An 18,852-nucleotide genomic window follows, 5' to 3' on the forward strand; every position below is an offset into this window, starting at 1 on the left:
CAATCAACTTTCCAGCTCTTAGCTCTATCCCTCCTCCTCCTGTCTTCTCCTATCATTTTGGATCTCTCCCTCCCCCTCCCACTTTCAAATCTCTTACTAGCTCTTCTTTCAGTGAGTCCTGACAAAGGGTCTTGGCCCAAAATGTTGACTGTGCTTCTTCCTATGAATGCTGCCTGGCCTGCTGTGTTCCACCAGCATTTTGTGGGTGTTGCTTATGACAGGCTTATTTATTTATAAGACTAGTTATAAATATTAGGGCTACTGTGTAGCATAGTTCATAGATTTATTGCCTTTCAGCTCTGGTGGTTTAACAGCAGCTCTGGTGATAACTATGTGGAGTTTGCACATGCACGATCTCCCTGTGATCCTATATGTTTCCTTTGGGGTTTTGGTTTCTTTCTACATCTCAAATATGTGTAAGTAATTAAGATAGTTGGTCACCTTGATATGTCAGTGAGTATTGGAATCAAGGGTATTTGACAGGAATGTGGGGAAATAACATGGGATTAGTGTAGCATCTCTGTAAATAGATGCTAGGTGGTCAATGAGGACACTGGGAAAACGAGCCTGTTACCATGCTGTTCATCTCCTTGACCCTAACAATGTGTTGCAATTTCAGAAACAGAATAAGTATCAAGTTTATTGTCTCATGAAATTTGTTGTTTTGTGGCAGCAGTACAACACAGGCATGACACATTACAATAAGTTACAATTCAAATAAATATAGAATACAAAGGAGTACACAACAAACTAGGATCATGGGTTCATGAATCGTTTAGAAATCTGACAGCGGGGGGAAGAAGTTGTTCCAAAAACATAGAATGTGCATCATCAGGCTCCTCTATTTCCTCCTTCATGGTAGGAATGAGAAGAGGACATGTTCTGGATGGTGAGGGTCCTTAATACTGGATGCCACCTTCTTGAAGCACTGACTTTGGAAAATATCCTCATATCAAAACCTCCATTCCTGCGATATTGACATTCACCAATATGCTTACTGATAGAATCACTCAACGACAGATGCCATAGCATCTGCCGTGTGTCTGGCCCCAATGCACCTAGAAAACAAGGACACATGACTGAATGCTGTCTCTGGATTTCAGTTTGGCATTCAACACTTGTCTCACAGACTTTGGTGAACAAACTCCCACTCCTCGGCCTAAGTACACCACAGTACAACTGCAATTTGGTCTGCCTAACGAACAGACCTCAAATAGGATGCATAACCGCTTCTCATTTCACATCATCCTCAACATGGGTGCCCCCAGGGCGGTGTGCTGACCCTGTTGCTGTACACTCTGCTCACACATGCCTGCACGGCCAAACAGCCAAGCAGCCAAGCAATCACATCGTCACCGTCAAGTTTGTCATTGCCACAACAATGGTGGGGCTCATTACCAGGAGGTGGAAGAGCTCAAGGACTCGTGCCAAGCAAATAACACCTTCCTTAATATCAAGAAAACAAAAGAGATGGTTATCGGCTTCAGGAGAACTCGCGCTACTCCCAACCGTCATTAATGCCTCTGCTTTCTAAAGAGGCTGAAGGGAGTTGGAGTTTGCATATCAATACTCACATCATTCTACAGATGTGAAGTAGAGAGCATTCTGGCAAGTTGCATCACTGCTTGGTATGGAAACTGCGCTGCGACAGACAAATAGGCTCTACAACAAGTAGACAAAGCCACCCAATACATCACTGGCACCAGCCTAGCTGCAATCAAGGACATATATAGAAAAAGAGGCCAGTAACATTATGAAGGATCCCACCAAGCATGCTAATGGATTGTTTGTCCCACTCCCATCAGGGAAGAGGCTATGTAGCATCCACACCAGGACCACCAGACTCAAAAACAGTTATGTTAACCAAGCAGAAAGACTGATCAACAACTCTACCACTAGCTTATTATTTCCTTTCAGTCACTTTATATCAGCCTAGTATCACTTTATGGACATACAATCAACCTACGTATAAAAATGTAATGCCCTGGTTAGGATTTTTACTGCTAATATTGTGAGGTATTTCATTTAGTAGCTTTCTGTAAAAGCAGTATGTTCTTCTGGTAGAATGTTTTGGATTCGGCTAAAGTTATAGGGCTATGATACTCATCTTAGGAATGTTACGTCAGCCAATCAGGACAGTGGAATTGGGAGAAGGTTCTAGAGAGAGCTGGGTGGAGAGATATTTATGACGGAAACTGGTGGAGTTTGTGGTCTTTTTAGCGGGGGATACGGAGAAGAGATCGGGAGAGACGGCTGTAGGACTCGATCTGACAGCAAGATGTATTGGCAAGGAGTGCTTCACGAGACAAAGGAGTCCAAATGGAAAGCTCTACTGGTGATTGCTGATGAGAATTCAGCACCGTGAGTAACCATCATACCCAGCTTTTAGAAAATACGAGCTCCATGCCATGTGCACATTTAGTTTGGTTTAATTATAATGGGTTCTTTTATTTTATCCTTTATTTCTTTTCTTCCTCTTAATAATTGCTTGATGAAGCTGAAATTAGTAAATACACTTACTTTGTAATTTTATGTGGAGTATGTTCTGTTATTTCTTACCAACTGATAATTGTGTATGGTCAGTATTTACACAGCATTTGCTCAAATCAGGCTTTCATTAATTGAAACATCCTAACTTTCCTGTTTGGTTTAACCTCAAATCAGACCCACCTTAAATATATATTGTTTTTGTAAGTGACCTTCTCACCACTGAGTCATGTGGCTGTTGGCAGAGCCAGTTAGTGAGCCCAGTGAGGGGCGGCGGGGGAGGTCTACGTAAACTATCTTATGTACTGTATTTATATTTATTGTGTTTATTATTATTATTATTATTGTGCTCTTTACCTTTTGTGTTTTTTGTACGGCATTAGATCTGATGTAACAATTGCTTTGTTCTTCTTTACACTTGTGTACATGAAATGACATTAAACTATCATTTTATGTCCTGAATATAGTCAGTAACTGAGCACCATGCTCCCTCGAAGTCTTGGACAGTGAGGTTTCAACCACTTATGTACGTTTGTATTTTTCTCAGCTTGTTATTGGAACTGTGCTGAACAGGAGAGAAAGAGAGAGAGAGAGTATTCCATCATATTGGCCTTGTAGATAGTACAGAGGTTTTAAAGGGTCAGACATGTTATACAGGATGTACAACTGCTGATGATCTTCAGGAGAATTCGAAAGAATCAATGCCCCCCCCCACTTCACTCTCATTTTGTCGTGAATGAACAACCTCTAATTTTGCTTCCTGCATGTTTTGCACCTTCCCTTCACTTGTCCAATTGTTTTTCACTACCTAGGAATTAAGATAGAATGTGCTGCCATTAATAGGGAATGGAAAATATGATACAACAAATATTTAAAGTGCATCAAATTCCTATGACTTATACAGTATATAGAATATTAAAAAGATTTTCTCTTGTTTGATATTAGACAAGGTGATAGTTCTGGATTCTAAATAAATATTAGCCCTTTGAGGAACTTGCATTTTATTTATAAAACTCTAGTTACAACCAATCAGAAATACGAATGGTTTCAATTGCTGACAGTGTCAAAATAAATTGCATTGAAATTTAATTACAATTTGCTGAACTACCAAGAGTACTTAGCTCTAGGGAAGTTCTGAACAAAAATAAAACTGTTGACTGTATTAACAATTCTTGGTAACAATTGACTTGTTTAACACCATGGAATGCAAATATCTCCTTCCACTTCCCAGTTTGATGTGATTGATTGACAGCTTCATACATAGAGATCTTTTAGCGCAGAATAAATGCTGCAGACATTTCTCGATATCTTCAGTTTAGTCTAGTTTCTGAATCTGTCATTTCTGACATGGAGTTTGTAAAATTTACATTTAGCATTGTATTACTGAGAGTCAGTAAAAGGCTATTTTAATGTCAAAACGATTGTACTACATTTTGGAAAGGGTATGTTAACCCTTTTCCCTCTCTGGAGATGCTGCTTGACCTATTTTTCTGTGAATTTTCTTGATTTTATTTATGTGAACTATTTGTGATTAATTCGATAGGTGAAATCTGCGGCCAACAGTTCTCAAGAAAGTCATTGGAGCTCAACTGCTTGAACTGACATAAATCAAAAACATATGTGCGTTTCAGTGTAAGACTCCCATGTATTTCCATATATTCTAGTTACTGAGAAATTGGAACAAGGCTAACTCAACCCATCAGTCTTGTGACAACTCTCAGAACAATCCCATTCCCTGCTAATTTTCTTCCCACATTCCTCCAATCTCCTCTCAGACAGTTCTGGTCAAGGTAATGCAGAGCTGTGATATCAATGGATGTGGCTCAGACATTTAGGTTCATAGACTGGTTTTGGGGATAGAGTGGGGTGTTAGGGATCAAGTTAAGGTTTAGGAACAGAGATGGAGGATGGGGGGGGATTAGATGTCAAGAGAAGTAAATGAAGAGCCTAGTCAGGAGCTTAAGTCCAGGTCAAAGTACTCCACAGTAAAACGGTAGGTGATCCTGAAGGTCATGTTGTAGGCACTGAGGAGAACAGCAATCCCGAGTCAGAGACATTTCCAGGTTGGAAACCTGTTTGGGCGTCAAGTCCTGCATACTGGTGGGAGACGTGAGGGTCAGTGTCAATCCCACAGGTCTCAGGGTCGTAGGTCCATGTGAGTCTGGAAGTCTGGAAGTAAAGGTCAAACCAGCAAAGTCCAGAAGGCAAAACAGAAAGTTGATAACCGAAGATAGAAGCCCAAGTGGCTCACAAGGGACTGAAGGGGTGACAATAGTCTGGGTCACAGGGCTCATTGAAAGTCTGGAAGTCAAGTCCCCAATGATCAATCCTATGATTGGTGTCCTGGGAAGTCCAAAGTTGGAGGCTTGATGCCTGTGAATCTGAAAACCCAGAGATGAGGACTGAAGCCCTGGAAGTAGCCTGTCCTGGGATTAAAGTCCTGTATGGGTATGTGGGAGGATATTTATTTGGGTTAGGGGGATGGGAAAGGGTCTTATTTTGATGGTATTATCTTCTTTTGTCATTGTAGCTGTTTGTGATGTTCTGTGGAATTCTGTGGACAACATATCCTTGGGTGCGCTGACTGTCAACGTAATGACACAATTCACTGTATATTTGATGCATATGCGACAAATGAAAAAAAGTCTGAACCTGAAAGATTTTATCACTTATCTACACATTGGAAGAAACTTGTTGTGAACTTAGTTGAGTAACATTGTAAATATATTGTTCCATTACGCATGTTTTGATATTCAAATAATTCATCATGGGTTATACATAGAAGTATATGAATAGCATATGTCATTACACTACCACATCATATGTGAGCCTCTTACTAAAGTAAAAGAAAGTAGACTGATATGTTGAAGCACAGTGACACACTGAGTTAAAAAAAGGGGAACCAGGTTTTCTTTGGGAAGGAGAGAGAGAAGTTTGAGTTTAAAAACAAAGGGCAGCATGTCTTTTTGTCGCAATGGGAGGGAGAAGTCGATTTTTTTTTAAAGCGCAGCACGTCTTTCTTCAGAAGGGGACAGTGGATGTAGAGTTTAAAAAAGGCAGAAAACACACAAAATTTATGGGTTCATAAACATGGAATAGTGGGTGATAATAATAATAATAAAGCAGAAATGGCTGGCTACAATAGAAGCAAGCTAAACTCATTTGATTGCACAACAGATGATTTCCGATGTATACTGAAAGAATTGAGCAGTATTTCGAAGCAATTAAAATAGCCAATGAAAAGCATGTGGCAGGGTAACTGAGTGCAATTGGTGGAAAATCAGACAGCTGGCGTAGAAGCTTGACTGCTCCAATCAACAAAGCTGGAATAAGCTTTGCTGACATCATGAAAGTTATACAGGAACATTTAGAACTGCAGCCATTGTTGATTGCAGAATGCTTTAAGCTTCATAAGCCGAATCAAATGGAAAGGGAATCCACTTCAGCTTATGTGACTGAATTGAAGAAATCGCCTGAGCATTGTCAGTTCAATGGTAGGCTTACCGATGCACTGAGAGATTGTTTAGTTCATAGAATCTTACAAGAAAACATTCAGAAATGGTTTCTAACTGAAGCACAACTCACATTTAAAAGAGTAGTTGAAATTGCTATATCAATGACAACAGCAACAAGAGACATATTTGAATTGCAGTCAGGAATGAAAGTAAATGTGAACAAGATTGCAATGTCCAAACAGAAATCAGCCTGGCTGAACAAGTTGTGTTACGATTGTGGCAGCAGCTCATATACACCAGACCAGTGCAGATATAAATCTGAAACTTGCAGAAAATGCAACAAAGCAGGACACATGAAGAGAAAAAGATAAAAATTCAAGTTGCAGTTTCAAAAAGAACACTAATCTGCATTCTGTTGATGGAAACTCTGATACTGATGAGAGTGACACAGGACTGGGTAGGCTTGAGATTTATTTACAATGTGAAAACTAACAAGAGTCAATCTATATGGCTTTCGCTAGTAGTGAATGGTATATTAGTTAAAGTGAAATTGGACACTTGCTCAGCTGTTTTCTTCATTCCACAAAATGAGTTTGAATGGCATTTCAAAGAGATAGAACTGTAGTCTGCAGATATCGAAATACCTTATAAAAGAGAAAAGATAACTTCAGTGCCAGTGATATTTATAACAGAGAAATACAACAAACAGCAAGTTGCATTGGGCATGTATGTGGTAAAGACAGGAGAGCCAGCATTACTGGGCTATGATTGGCTGAGAAAGTTCAAGCAGTGGTGGATGCCTCAAAGCTAAAGGACATGCCACATTTGCAGGGCTTTTTAGAATTTTTCAATTACTATACCAGGTTCCTGCCAAATGGGCTACTGTGCTCCACCCCTTGAACTCAATACTCTAGATCGGGAAGAAATAGCAATGGACAAAGCAGTGTGAGCTGCCTTTCTAGAAGACAAAGGAAATGATGATATCAGACACTGTGCTCACAAATTATGATCCACATTGTTCAGTGATACTTAGCTGTGTCGCATCACCTTATGGTATAGGGGCAGTCATGTCACATGTTATGAGTGATGGAGGTGAATGCCCTATGACTACGTTCCTGTACATGGTTCTAACTCTATAATCGAGTTCGCAGACGACACCACGGTGGTTAGACTGATCAGAGGGGATGACAAAACAGCCCACAGGGACGAGGTCCAGCACCTGGCCACATGGTGTGCCGACAACAAACTGGCCCTTAACACCCAGAAGACCAAGGAGATTATTGTGGACTTCAGGCATGCTAAGAGCCACACTCATATCCCCATCTACATCAACGAAGCTGTAGTGGAGCGTGTATCAGGCTTCAAATTCCTTGGTGTCCACATTTCCGAGGTTCTCTCCTGGTCCCTGAACTCCTCCATCCTGATCAAAGAGGCGCATCAGCGCCTTTATTTCCTGCGGAGCATCAAGAAAGCTCACCTCTGTCCCAGGATACTGATGGACTTTTACCGCTGTACCATTGAGAGCATACTCACCAACTGCATCTCAGTGTGGTATGGCAATTGTCCCGTATCGGACCGCAAAGCACTCCAGCGTGTGGTGAAAACTGCCCAGTGGATTATCACCACCCAATTGCCCACCATTGAGAACATCTACCATAAACACTGCCTGGGCAGGGCGAAAAGCATTATCAAGGATGCATCTCACCCTAACCGTGGACTTTTTACTCTCCTCTCATCCGGTAGGTACTATAGGAGCCTCCACTCCCGCACCAGCAGGCACAGGAAGAGCTTCTTCCCTGAGGCTGTGACCCTGCTGAACCTCACATCACAGCACTAAGCAGTATTGCACCCATATTGTACTGTCTCAGTACTTTTATATTTGTGTGCTGTAGCACTTACTTTTTATTCGCAGTTATTTTATAAATTTCTGGTTAGATACTAACTGCATTTCATTGGCTTTGTATCTGTACTCGGCACAATGACAATAAAGCTGAAGCTAATCTAATAATCTTTGCATTACGTTCCCTTACCACTGCAGAGAAAGATTATGCACAGATTGACAAAGAGGACTTGAGTGATTAGGGGTTTAAAACATTTCAACCACTACTAGAATGGGGGAGGGTTTACCCTCATTACTGATCATCAATCAACAGTGTCCATTTAATTAATTACCGATCATCAATCACCAGTGTCCATTTAATTACTTCCAAATTCTTTTAATTGCTGTATGTTTTATAATTTTGTAACTTTAAATTCTTTTTTTTTGCTGGAGGTCGGAAATATAGGTGTCAATGACAGCTTTAACAGAAGATCCATTGCCAGCTTTGTCTTCTGCCAAAAATGGCCAGTAAGGATGTTTCACAGACGGGATCGCTTCATGTGCCACATAAGCTGCACAGTTGTGGATACCTTGCTGCCCAACTCATTGGTATGGAGCGCCAATGAGATAAGATTTCCAGATCCAGCACAAGTAAGTACAGGTGCGTGAAGGTTGTAAACATTAATAGTGAAACATGTTCCAATGTATAACATATATATAGATAAACCATAATACCCGACAGTATAATGCCATCCATTCACAACTTACAGAATTTACAGATTTCTATTGCTATATAATGTCATTGTTCTGCTAATGGCAGCATATTTAATGGTGAAATGTAGGAAATATTCTCAAATTAACCAATGTTGTGAGGCCACTTAAATCATCTTCTATATCTAAAATACTTTATAAGACCATAAGATATAGGAGTAGAAGTAGGCCATTCGGCCCATCGAGTCTGTTCTGCCATTCAATCATGGGCTATAACATGCCTATTACATTTTATCAACCCTCTAGTATGTTGAGTTAATGTTTCCTCCACCTGTATTGGTACTCAACCACAAAAACATAGTGCATATGCTGAATGACAAGAATCTAGAGATTCTAATAGACAATAAACTGAAGTTATTTGACCAATAAGCAGAGGGAATGTGTCTAAAGGTCAATATTGAATTAAATTAATTAATTCATTTCCCACTATTATATGTTAAATTATATTTATATAATGAAGAAGAATCAGAATGAATGAGGCAATCAATTATCAGAATCAGTATCAGGTTTAATATCACCGGCATATGTCGTGAAATTTATTGTCTTTTCAGCAGCAGTACAATGAAATACATAATAATAGAGAGAAAAATGTGAATTACAGTAAGTATATATATAAAATAAATAGTTAAATTAAATAAATAGTGCAAAAATAAAAATAAGGATTAGTGAGGTAGTGTTCATGGTTTCAATGTCCATTCAGAAATCAGATGGCAGAGACGAAGAAGCTGATCCTGAATCGTTGAGTGTGTGCCTTCAGGCTTCTGTACCTCCTTTCTGATGGTAGCAATGAGAACAAGGCATGTACTGGATTATGAGAAGATATAACTTTGCTGATACATATTCCCACAGAAATGTGGAAGTTAGGAAGTTATATAGTTGTTTGCTTTTAGGGTTCATTAATGCAAGACATGGCATGCTCTTACTGTTTCATCAGAATAGTGAAACTTGAGGAAAATAGTTGTCGGTAGTAAATACAGGAAGCCAATGAAATCAGGAAATATGGATTTATTCTAATTAAAGTCTTTCTAAAATCATTTGGGGCACAGTGCTCATGTAATTTGAAACATCACATAACATTAGTATATGAAGGCAAATTGTTAATTTTGAGATACAAGTAATCATATGTTCTGCACTAGGTTCAGAATAATTTAGTTGGTGATTGCTGTTACAGTGATTATCTTTCAATGGGACCAGGAAATTTTATTGGGTCCCTCTCCTTTTTGGCACTAGTAATACATCTGCCTAAATATATCTTTCCAATTCAAGACAAATCTCCTGTTGAAGTTCCTTGTACTTTTCTATATTACTTAGGCCCTTCTGAATGGCTTAATTAATGTTTGAGATTACTTGAATTAAAACATTTACTGAATAATATGGAAGAATAAGAGGTACATTGAGATAGAACCTTTTATAAATGTAACATATCCAAAGCCTTTTATAGCCAATTAACTTAGATTTAGATTAGATTATGAGAACACTCAGTCCTCTTTTATTGTCATTTAGAAATGCATACATGCATTAAGAAATGTTACAATGTTCCCCCAGAGTGATATCACAGAAAACAGGACAAACCAAAGACTAACATTGACAGAACCACATCATTATAACATATAGTTACAGCGGTGCAAAACAACCATAATTTGATAAAGAACAGACCATGGGCACGGTAAAAAAAAGTCTCATGTCCCGATCGACTCCCAAGTCCCCGATAGCAGGCAGCAAAAGGGAGAAACACTTTTGCTATAAATCTCCAAGGCACCGACAACTGCTGATGCCTTGGAAGCAGCCGACCACAGCTGACACCGAGCCCGTCCATCCGAACACTTCGAGCCTCCGACCAGCCCCTCCGATACAGCCTCCCGAGCGTCATCCTCTGCCAAGTGCCACCGACCTAGCCCCCAGCTGCCGAAACAAGCAAAGCCAAGGATTCGGGGCCTTCTGCTCTGGAGTTTCCGGTTACCACACAGTAGCAGCGGCAGTGAAGTGGGCATTTCAGTAGTTTCTCCAGATGTTCCTCCGTACTCTCACGTCTGTCTCCATCAAATCAGAATTGTGCACGGTCCCCTACTTGACAGATTACAGATATCATTCACTGGAGAGGCCATGTGCGCTGCGTCGTGCCGCCATCTTCTCCTCCTCCTTACAAATTACTTCTGTAAGCATAGTCAGCATTGTAATGTCAGCAATAATTATACCAACCATAAACCCAAATGTTTGCTTTCAATCCAGTTTGGGTGGAATATTGTCCAACATAATTGTAGCAAAAATCACACCCTTCTACAAACTCACTGAAGTGAGAATTGGATCTCTCAAACCTACTCTGCCATTAGCTAATGTTGTTGTTGGTACTCTGCCCATTCTTATACCCAGCAGATGCTCATACCTATATGCACTAACTTCAAATGACATGTTACCATAGTTCTCATCAACATTTCAACAATATCACACATTTTCACTTGAAATGTTTCTGAAGTCTCGATTCTGTTCAAACAGAGCAAATTATTTCATAGTCATCTGTGTAACACATCTTCTAATTGCTTTCTGCAACATTATTCACTCAATACTCAAATTTATTCTCACCAAAATAAATGCATTCAAGTAATGTTGATAAATCATTGTTCCTGATCCAACCTTGAATTCTACACACTGTAGATCAGAGCTAATACTATATTCTACTACTGTACTCATTCCTCATTTTATCAGAACTTGTCCAGTCCATCTATGATATTGGCTCAGAACTGTATTTCTTTAATAGCACAGATATATATCATCAGCAAATTTGTAGATGGCATTTGAGCTATGCCTAGCCACACAGTCATTGGTATAGGGAGAGTAGAGCAGTGGGCTAAGCACATATCCCTGAGGTGTGCCAGTGTTGATCATCAGCGAGGAGAAGATATTATCATCAATCCACACAGGTTGTGGTCTTCTGGATAGGAAGTTGAAGAACCAAATTGCAGAGGGAGGTACAGAGACTCAGGTTCTGTAGCTTATCAATCAGCACTGTAGGAAGGATAGTGTTAAATGCTGAGCTATAGTCAATGATCATACGCTGGTGATAATAAACCTGATTCTGATTCTTATTCTGAACAGTATTCTAACATAGGTCTTCCTAAAACCCTCACTAATTTTTATAGATGCAACGTAGAAAGCATTCTTCTGGGGTGCATCACAACCTGGTATGGAAGTTGTCCTGTCCAAGATTGGAAGAAACTGCAGAAGATCGTGAACACAGCCCAGCACACCACACAAACTAATCTTCCGTCCTTGGACTCACTTTACACCGCACGCTGTCGAAGCAGTGCTGCCAGGATAATCAAGGACACAACCCACCCAGCCAACACACTTATCGCCCCTCTTCCCTCCGGGAGAAGGCTCAGGAACTTGAAGACTCGTACGGCCAGATTTGGGAACAGCTTCTTTCCAACTGTGATAAGACTGCTGAATGGATTCTGACCCAGATATGGGCCATACCCTCCAACTATCTGGACTTGCCTCTTGGTTTTTTGCACTACCTTACTTTCCCTTTTCTATTTTCTATTTATGATTTATAATTTAAATTTTTACTACTTACTATTGATTTGTACTCCAGGGAGCACGAAGAGCAGAATCGAATATCGCTGTGATGATTGTACACTCTAGTATCAATTGTTTGGCGACAATAAAGTATTGTCCAAGTGATCTAAGGACATATGAAGAGCCATTGAGATTGTGTCTGCCGTAGACCTATTGTGACAATAAGCAAAGTGCAGTGGATCCAAGTGTTGATTCTGGCCATGACCAACCTCTCAAAGTATTTTGTCACCATAGATGTGAGAGCTACTGGACAATAGTCATTAAGGCAGCTCACCCATTCTTGGGAAGTGGAATAATTGTTGCCCTTTTGATGCAGGTGGAAAATACTGACCTTAACACTTGGAAATTAAAAATGTCCTTGAAGACTTCCGCCAGTTGATTGGCACGTTTTTAGAGCCTTACCAGGTACTCCATCAGATCGTGCCACCTTGTGAGGGCTCAACCTCCTTAAAGACAGCCTGGTATTGGCCTCTAAGACAAAGATCTCAGGGTCAACAGGTGCAGCAGGGATCTTCACAGCTGTAGTTTTATTCTCCCTTTCAAAGTGGGCATAAAAGGTGTTGAGCTCATCTGATTGTGAAGCATCAGTGCTATTCATGGAGATGTGTATTGCCTTGTAGGAAGTAACGTCTTGCAAACCCTGCCAGAGTTGACGTGCATCAGATATTGCCTCCAAACTTACTTGGAATTGTTTTGTCACTCTTGTCACTTTTATCACCCTCTGTAAGTCATACCTGGAATTCTTGTTCAAACCCGGGTCGCCAGTCTTAAATGCCACAGATCTAGCTCTCAGCAGATAATGACCCTCCAGGTTCATCCATGGCTTTTGGTTTGGGAATACACAGCGTTTTGTAGGCACACACGCATCCACATAGTCAGTAGCAACTGTGGCATACTCATCCAGATTCGAAGATGAATCCCTGAATGTAATCAGACTCTTTAACTTCCTTATGAAGGTCTAGTTTTGATCTACTTCATTAATTTTTATTTCCAAAGCTGTAATTCTTTCTGTTGTAACTACCAAATATTTATCCATCAATCCCTTTGTTCTATTTATTTCTTGCTTCATCCTGTGGACACCTGACACTAAATCATTTTCTGCTCGCTTTCTGAATGGTCCATGGACTTCCTCACTATTCCTTTTTTGCACTATTTACTTATTGTAATGATTTTGATGTCTCGTACTATACTGCTGTCACAAAATAACAAACTTCAGTGATAATAAATCTGATTTTCATTCTGATTCATACATATCTCCCACTGCCAGCCTTCCTGTTGCTTTCCTTAGTTATTGTGTGCATTAACCTCACTCTACAGTTTAGCTTTATTTGTCACATTTGCAATGAAACAAACAGCGAAATGCATCATTTGCGCAAATAACCAACACAATCTGAAGATGCAAGTGTCACCATGTGCCAATATATCATGCTACATCTTACAATGTAACAGGAAACCAGAGCACTGGAGGAAACCCACACAGCCACAGGGAGAATGTACAAACTCCTTACAGACAGTGCTGGGAATTGTCCCCCTATCGCTGATGCCATAAAACGCTACTCTACCTGCTACACTACCTTGTTGTAAAAGTAGAGCTGATGCATTCATTTCTTCTGCTGTTATAGCAGAATCTCTCAGCTTATACATAGAAATATTCAAGAGCTGGCCCAATTAATTAATTACATTTTTTTGTTTTATATTTCTTTTACACAAGTAATAATAAATTGTTCTGAAATGCACAGTTCTGATTTATTTAAAGATAAATGTGAATATTTGTCAAGGGGGTTCATAGCAAGACCAGCATTTAATGATCATCTTTAATAAACAGTGCCATTGCAGAGGACAGTTTAAGAGTCTAACAAATAAAGATAGCAGAGCTACTTGTGAAGCAATTTCTTATAACAATCAAGAAGACTGTTTTCTTTCACAGACACCATTATTAATGCTAGTTTTTTTAAGTTACAGGTTTATTTAATTAACTGAAGTTCAGCTCTCTAGCTGCAATAGTGACTTTTGATCTTATAACTCCAGATCAGGCCTTTAGATTATTAACACATAACATAACCATAATGCTAATATCCTACCAAAATGATTAAGCAAAGTTAATTAAAAGGCTGAGTTCTATGAATGGATATTATGATTAAGAATGCCATGGAACTAACCATGCAAATCAATATTTGTTGACATCTTCTAAAACGTCAGCAAAGTTCAAATTCTGGATTTCATTACTCAATCAAATTAATTCATTTAATTGTGCATTTCCAATTTATCTGCAGTTAAAATATAATTCTGATTCAGAAGCATTTTCAAAGTTTGGCAGAAGACATTTCAAACACTAGCTGTTAGTGATTTATTCATTTTAACCTATTCTGCAACTGGTATACAAAATTCACTATGTTTTAAAATAACCACGTTTTTAGTTCATGCAAAAGCAGAATAAATTATACCATGAATAGCATATGAGTAGCCTATGAATGAAATCAAAGTCAAAATAAAGTCAAAGTAAATTTATTATCAAAGTACATATATATCACCATATGCTACCTTGAAATTTATTTTCTTGCAGAAATTTACATGAAGATATAGAAATACAATAAAACTTATGAAAGTTATACATGAACAAAGACTGACAAACAACCAGTGTGCAAAAGAAGACAAATTGTACAAATAAAAAAAAAGTGAGTTGGTAGGTTGTGGAATCAGTTCTGAGTGGAGGTGAGTGAAGTTATCTTTTGCTCTATCATTGCCTTCTGTATTCATTCTCAATATAAGTTAGTACCTTTTGCATTAGAATTCCACAACTATCCCGGCTTATTTCCAAAATAGAGGTAGTTTTTCATACCAGTGACACAAGAGTCATAGGATCATACAGTTATCGGGAGATATTGTACAGAAGTAGGCCCTTCAGGCCACTAAAACTGTGTGAATCATACATAATCTGCTCACAAAATCATCAACTCACCCCAGATTCAATCAATCACCAACACAAGAGGCAAATTACAGCAGTCAATTATTCAACAAACCCACTTGTATTTTGGGTGTGAGATAAACTGGAGTACCTTGGGGTATCCCACATGGCAACAGAGAGCACCAAAGGTTAAGAATGAATCTGGATGTCTGGAGTTGTGAGGCATCAACTCCACTAGCCACACCAATTGGCCACCACTTGATTTTACTTCACCCAGTCTATCTGCAGAAAGAAACTGTTATATAAGTTGAATGCCTCCATTGAATGCTCATTAATGGGACAATTGTCTCGAATGCCCGTGAATATTTTGTTTGAGATATTGCAACTGAAAGATTCAGAACCAGAATCAGATCCATTTATTTATCACGTGTAATTGAACCATGCAGTGGAATGTGTTATTTGTGTTAACAATCAACTCCTAAGGATATGCTGGGGGCAGCGCACAAGTGTTGTCACACATTTCTGCATCAGCTTAGTATCAACTCAGCCCACAATGCTCAGTGGAACAAATCAGAGCACAACAAGCAACAAAACAAACCCCTTTCTTCCCTATGCCCCCAACTCCAGGAAATACCTTTAGGCCTCCAGTTGACTTGCAGGCATCCCCTGTGGACTTCAGATTCATAGACATCAAGCTTAAACTTCCAGACTTTTGATCGACCTTTGGCCTTCAGTTTTTGGTATCAGCCCCATGACGAGCCACTGATGAGACCCAGACTCCGGACTCAGAGTCGTTAATTAATAATGACATGGGCTACATATGTGCAGCGATGACTTGCCTTTGTATGAGTATCCATAACGTATGTAAGCGACATGTGCGTGAACCAAAATGGCTGACGGAAAATCATAAATCATGCTAAATAGTAAGCCATGAGTTTTCTTAGAAATCGACTTTTTTTATAATTGAAATTGATTTGTAGAGTACATATAAATGCTACATTAAGTGTTCCAATTTTTAGGCCACCATCATTTAGGGATGAATTTAATCCTGATTGGACAGTGTTGTGCCCCTTGTAGATTTCTGTCATCAGCAGTTAAGATATCATCTCCTCGTTGCTGTTGGGACTCAGTGCTCAACACAATCATCACATCATAACAAGCTGGAAATGATTAAGCAGGTCTAACAATTTTCTTTTCAGCTTGTTTCCGAAGGCCGATGACTATAGTGCCATGATTGTAACTCCTGTTCCCAATGAGGACTGTGTGCTTGCAGATATTATAAATAATACAAAAATGCCTTACATGGGTGTGTGATAATCTGATCTTCAGGATACAGTTTATTGAAATCACAGTGAGATGCGTGAAAAAGCAATGGTACGTACGGATCACATTTGCAAGCTCTTTCCCATGGCTTTTTGCATCACTTTTTGGTATGGCATTGACTGATAGCTCCTCATTGCTTTTTTTTTGCTAGGTTTTAGGCCCAATGGTGAATGATTAGGCTTTTTATTTGACACACTGTGTTTCTTGTCTTGTTAGCAATATATCTTGTTTCTTGTTTCTGTGATACCTTGCTTGCTGCTTCTTTAATTTGTGTCATTGTTATGATGTTGCAGCATATCTTCCCTATGTTTAACACATTTTACAAAATGGCAAAAGGCAGAAAAATGGGAATAGATCAGCACCAAAACAAGGTGAATAACCTCTTCTGAGCTAACATTTCTACAATTCTATTAGTATCTGCTCTTCAGATGGAAATGGTTTCTGAAATGAGTTTAGCCAATTCGACATAATTAAATTTCAGGGCCTCTAACCCATCACAGACTCCTGTCAATCAGAATGTTGTAAAACTCCAGCCTTTCATGCTTCCCCATGGGAAAACACTGAATCTAATTAACTGCAACTCACTAACAAACTTCCAATCCTTCTTTTCAAATTTCAAACTGGCAAGAATATGATCACATAAATGGTATGTATCTATGTACAAACGGTATATCACAGCTTCTCTTCTTCATCAAAAGTTTGGTGGAAGAAGATAGATAACTTTGATGTTGGTGGACATTGTAAACAACGAATGCATGGCTGATGATGTTATTATAGTTTATTTAATTTGAACTGGCTCAGAAATGTGATTAGAATCAAATCAAAAGAATTATTTAATAAATTGGAATGTTGGAAGCACAATGAGTTGGAATATCCACAGAATGATAGAATGATGGTTTTGATGCCAGAGTTTCTAGTTGCCTTGGAAGTGCATTAAAGAACAAAAATAAATGAACTTGTCCAACTGCCGTCATCACCAATAAATCAACTCCAACTCTTTTATAATGGTAATTTTAGAGAGAGGAATACTGCAGTGAAGAAGGAACCGTTACCTGAGTTTGGTTTTCATGCAGTGTCACTCTAACAGACCATATAAAAATACATTTTGATGTATTTTTAAGCTATTTCATCATTAAGAATAGATGTCTAGAAATTCATCCCTGTTTGGTAGAATTAAATGTGTTACAATTAACTACAACATATTGTATTTAACTCCCAGGATTTATTCTACAGGATTTAGTGGGATGGATTTCAGAAAGCTGGTGTACAAAGCACTCCTTTGGGAAGTGCATCTATTTCCTGCCTTATATGTGACATCTTGTAAATGCTTCCAGCAGAGACCTCGAATGACTGCAAAATGCACCATTGGCTATACTGTCAGCAGTAGGCTGAGGAAGTTGTTCAAGTCTCGCAAGAAGCAAGTCTTGAAGTCAAAGAATCATAGAGAAATATAGAACAGAAACAGGCCTTTGCATGCAGATAAAGATGCCCATCTAAGATGTTCCATTTTGCCAGTATTTGGCATGTATCCCTTGAATGCTGACCTTGTCAATTAAAAGGTTCATGTTACCCATCAGGAATTAATATATAGGTGACTATACGTTCCATGAATAGGTAACATTATTGCCAATTTTTGTCATTGTTGTCTGTCCAGTAATCCAGAGTTGAATGGTGTTACTGGAATCTACTCAATTTCAATCTATCAATTTCAGTCCAACACATATTAGACAGAATATGCAAAGTGTGTGATTGACATGCCAGGCTGTTGACCAAGCTGAGTGACAAAAGATCCTGAACTGAGTGACAGTGGACTAAACATTTTCACATAAAATGCATTTCCAGTGAGTACCTCTTACCTTAAGGTGACAACTTTTAATTTTGTTTGGAGGACAGAGTAGATTGGTACAATAGAGTGTTAGAACAGGAAAGAACTATGGCATTTGACCAAATGTCTTGCATGTCTTGTAGAAATAAAGAGAAACTCAGCAGGGAAACAGGTTTTGCAGCCCAATGAACTCATGCCAAACATCAACCAACTACTTACACTAATCCCACATCTGTCCCATTTTTTCCACATTCTTCCCACATTCACATCATCTGTCCCCAGATATGACCACTCACCTATACACTTGGGTCAACTTACCACAGCCAGTTGAACCACAAACTCATGCATCATTGGAATGTGGGAGGAAACCATCCAGTCATGAGCATAAACAGCACCACAGGTTAAGACTAGAGCTATGAGGCAGTGACTCCCCTACTCATGTTACTGTGCTGCCATCAAATGGAGAAACAACTTCCTTTGCATCCAGAGCACATCAATGGAATGAAATATTTTCCAAGCTGCTCTGAAAATATTTTCACTGATAAATGAACCTCTGTTTAGCAACACCCCATACGAGTAGCCTCTCATTTTGACTGGCACAATCCTGTGAAGGTTGGTAGCAGAACATTCCTCAGAACATCAGCATCTTTTTCTTTTCTTCTATGTTTGTGATATGCTGGAGATGTTTCCT

This window comes from Mobula hypostoma, chromosome 4 (genome assembly GCF_963921235.1).
Source record: "Mobula hypostoma chromosome 4, sMobHyp1.1, whole genome shotgun sequence".
Lineage (NCBI taxonomy): Eukaryota > Metazoa > Chordata > Chondrichthyes > Myliobatiformes > Myliobatidae > Mobula > Mobula hypostoma.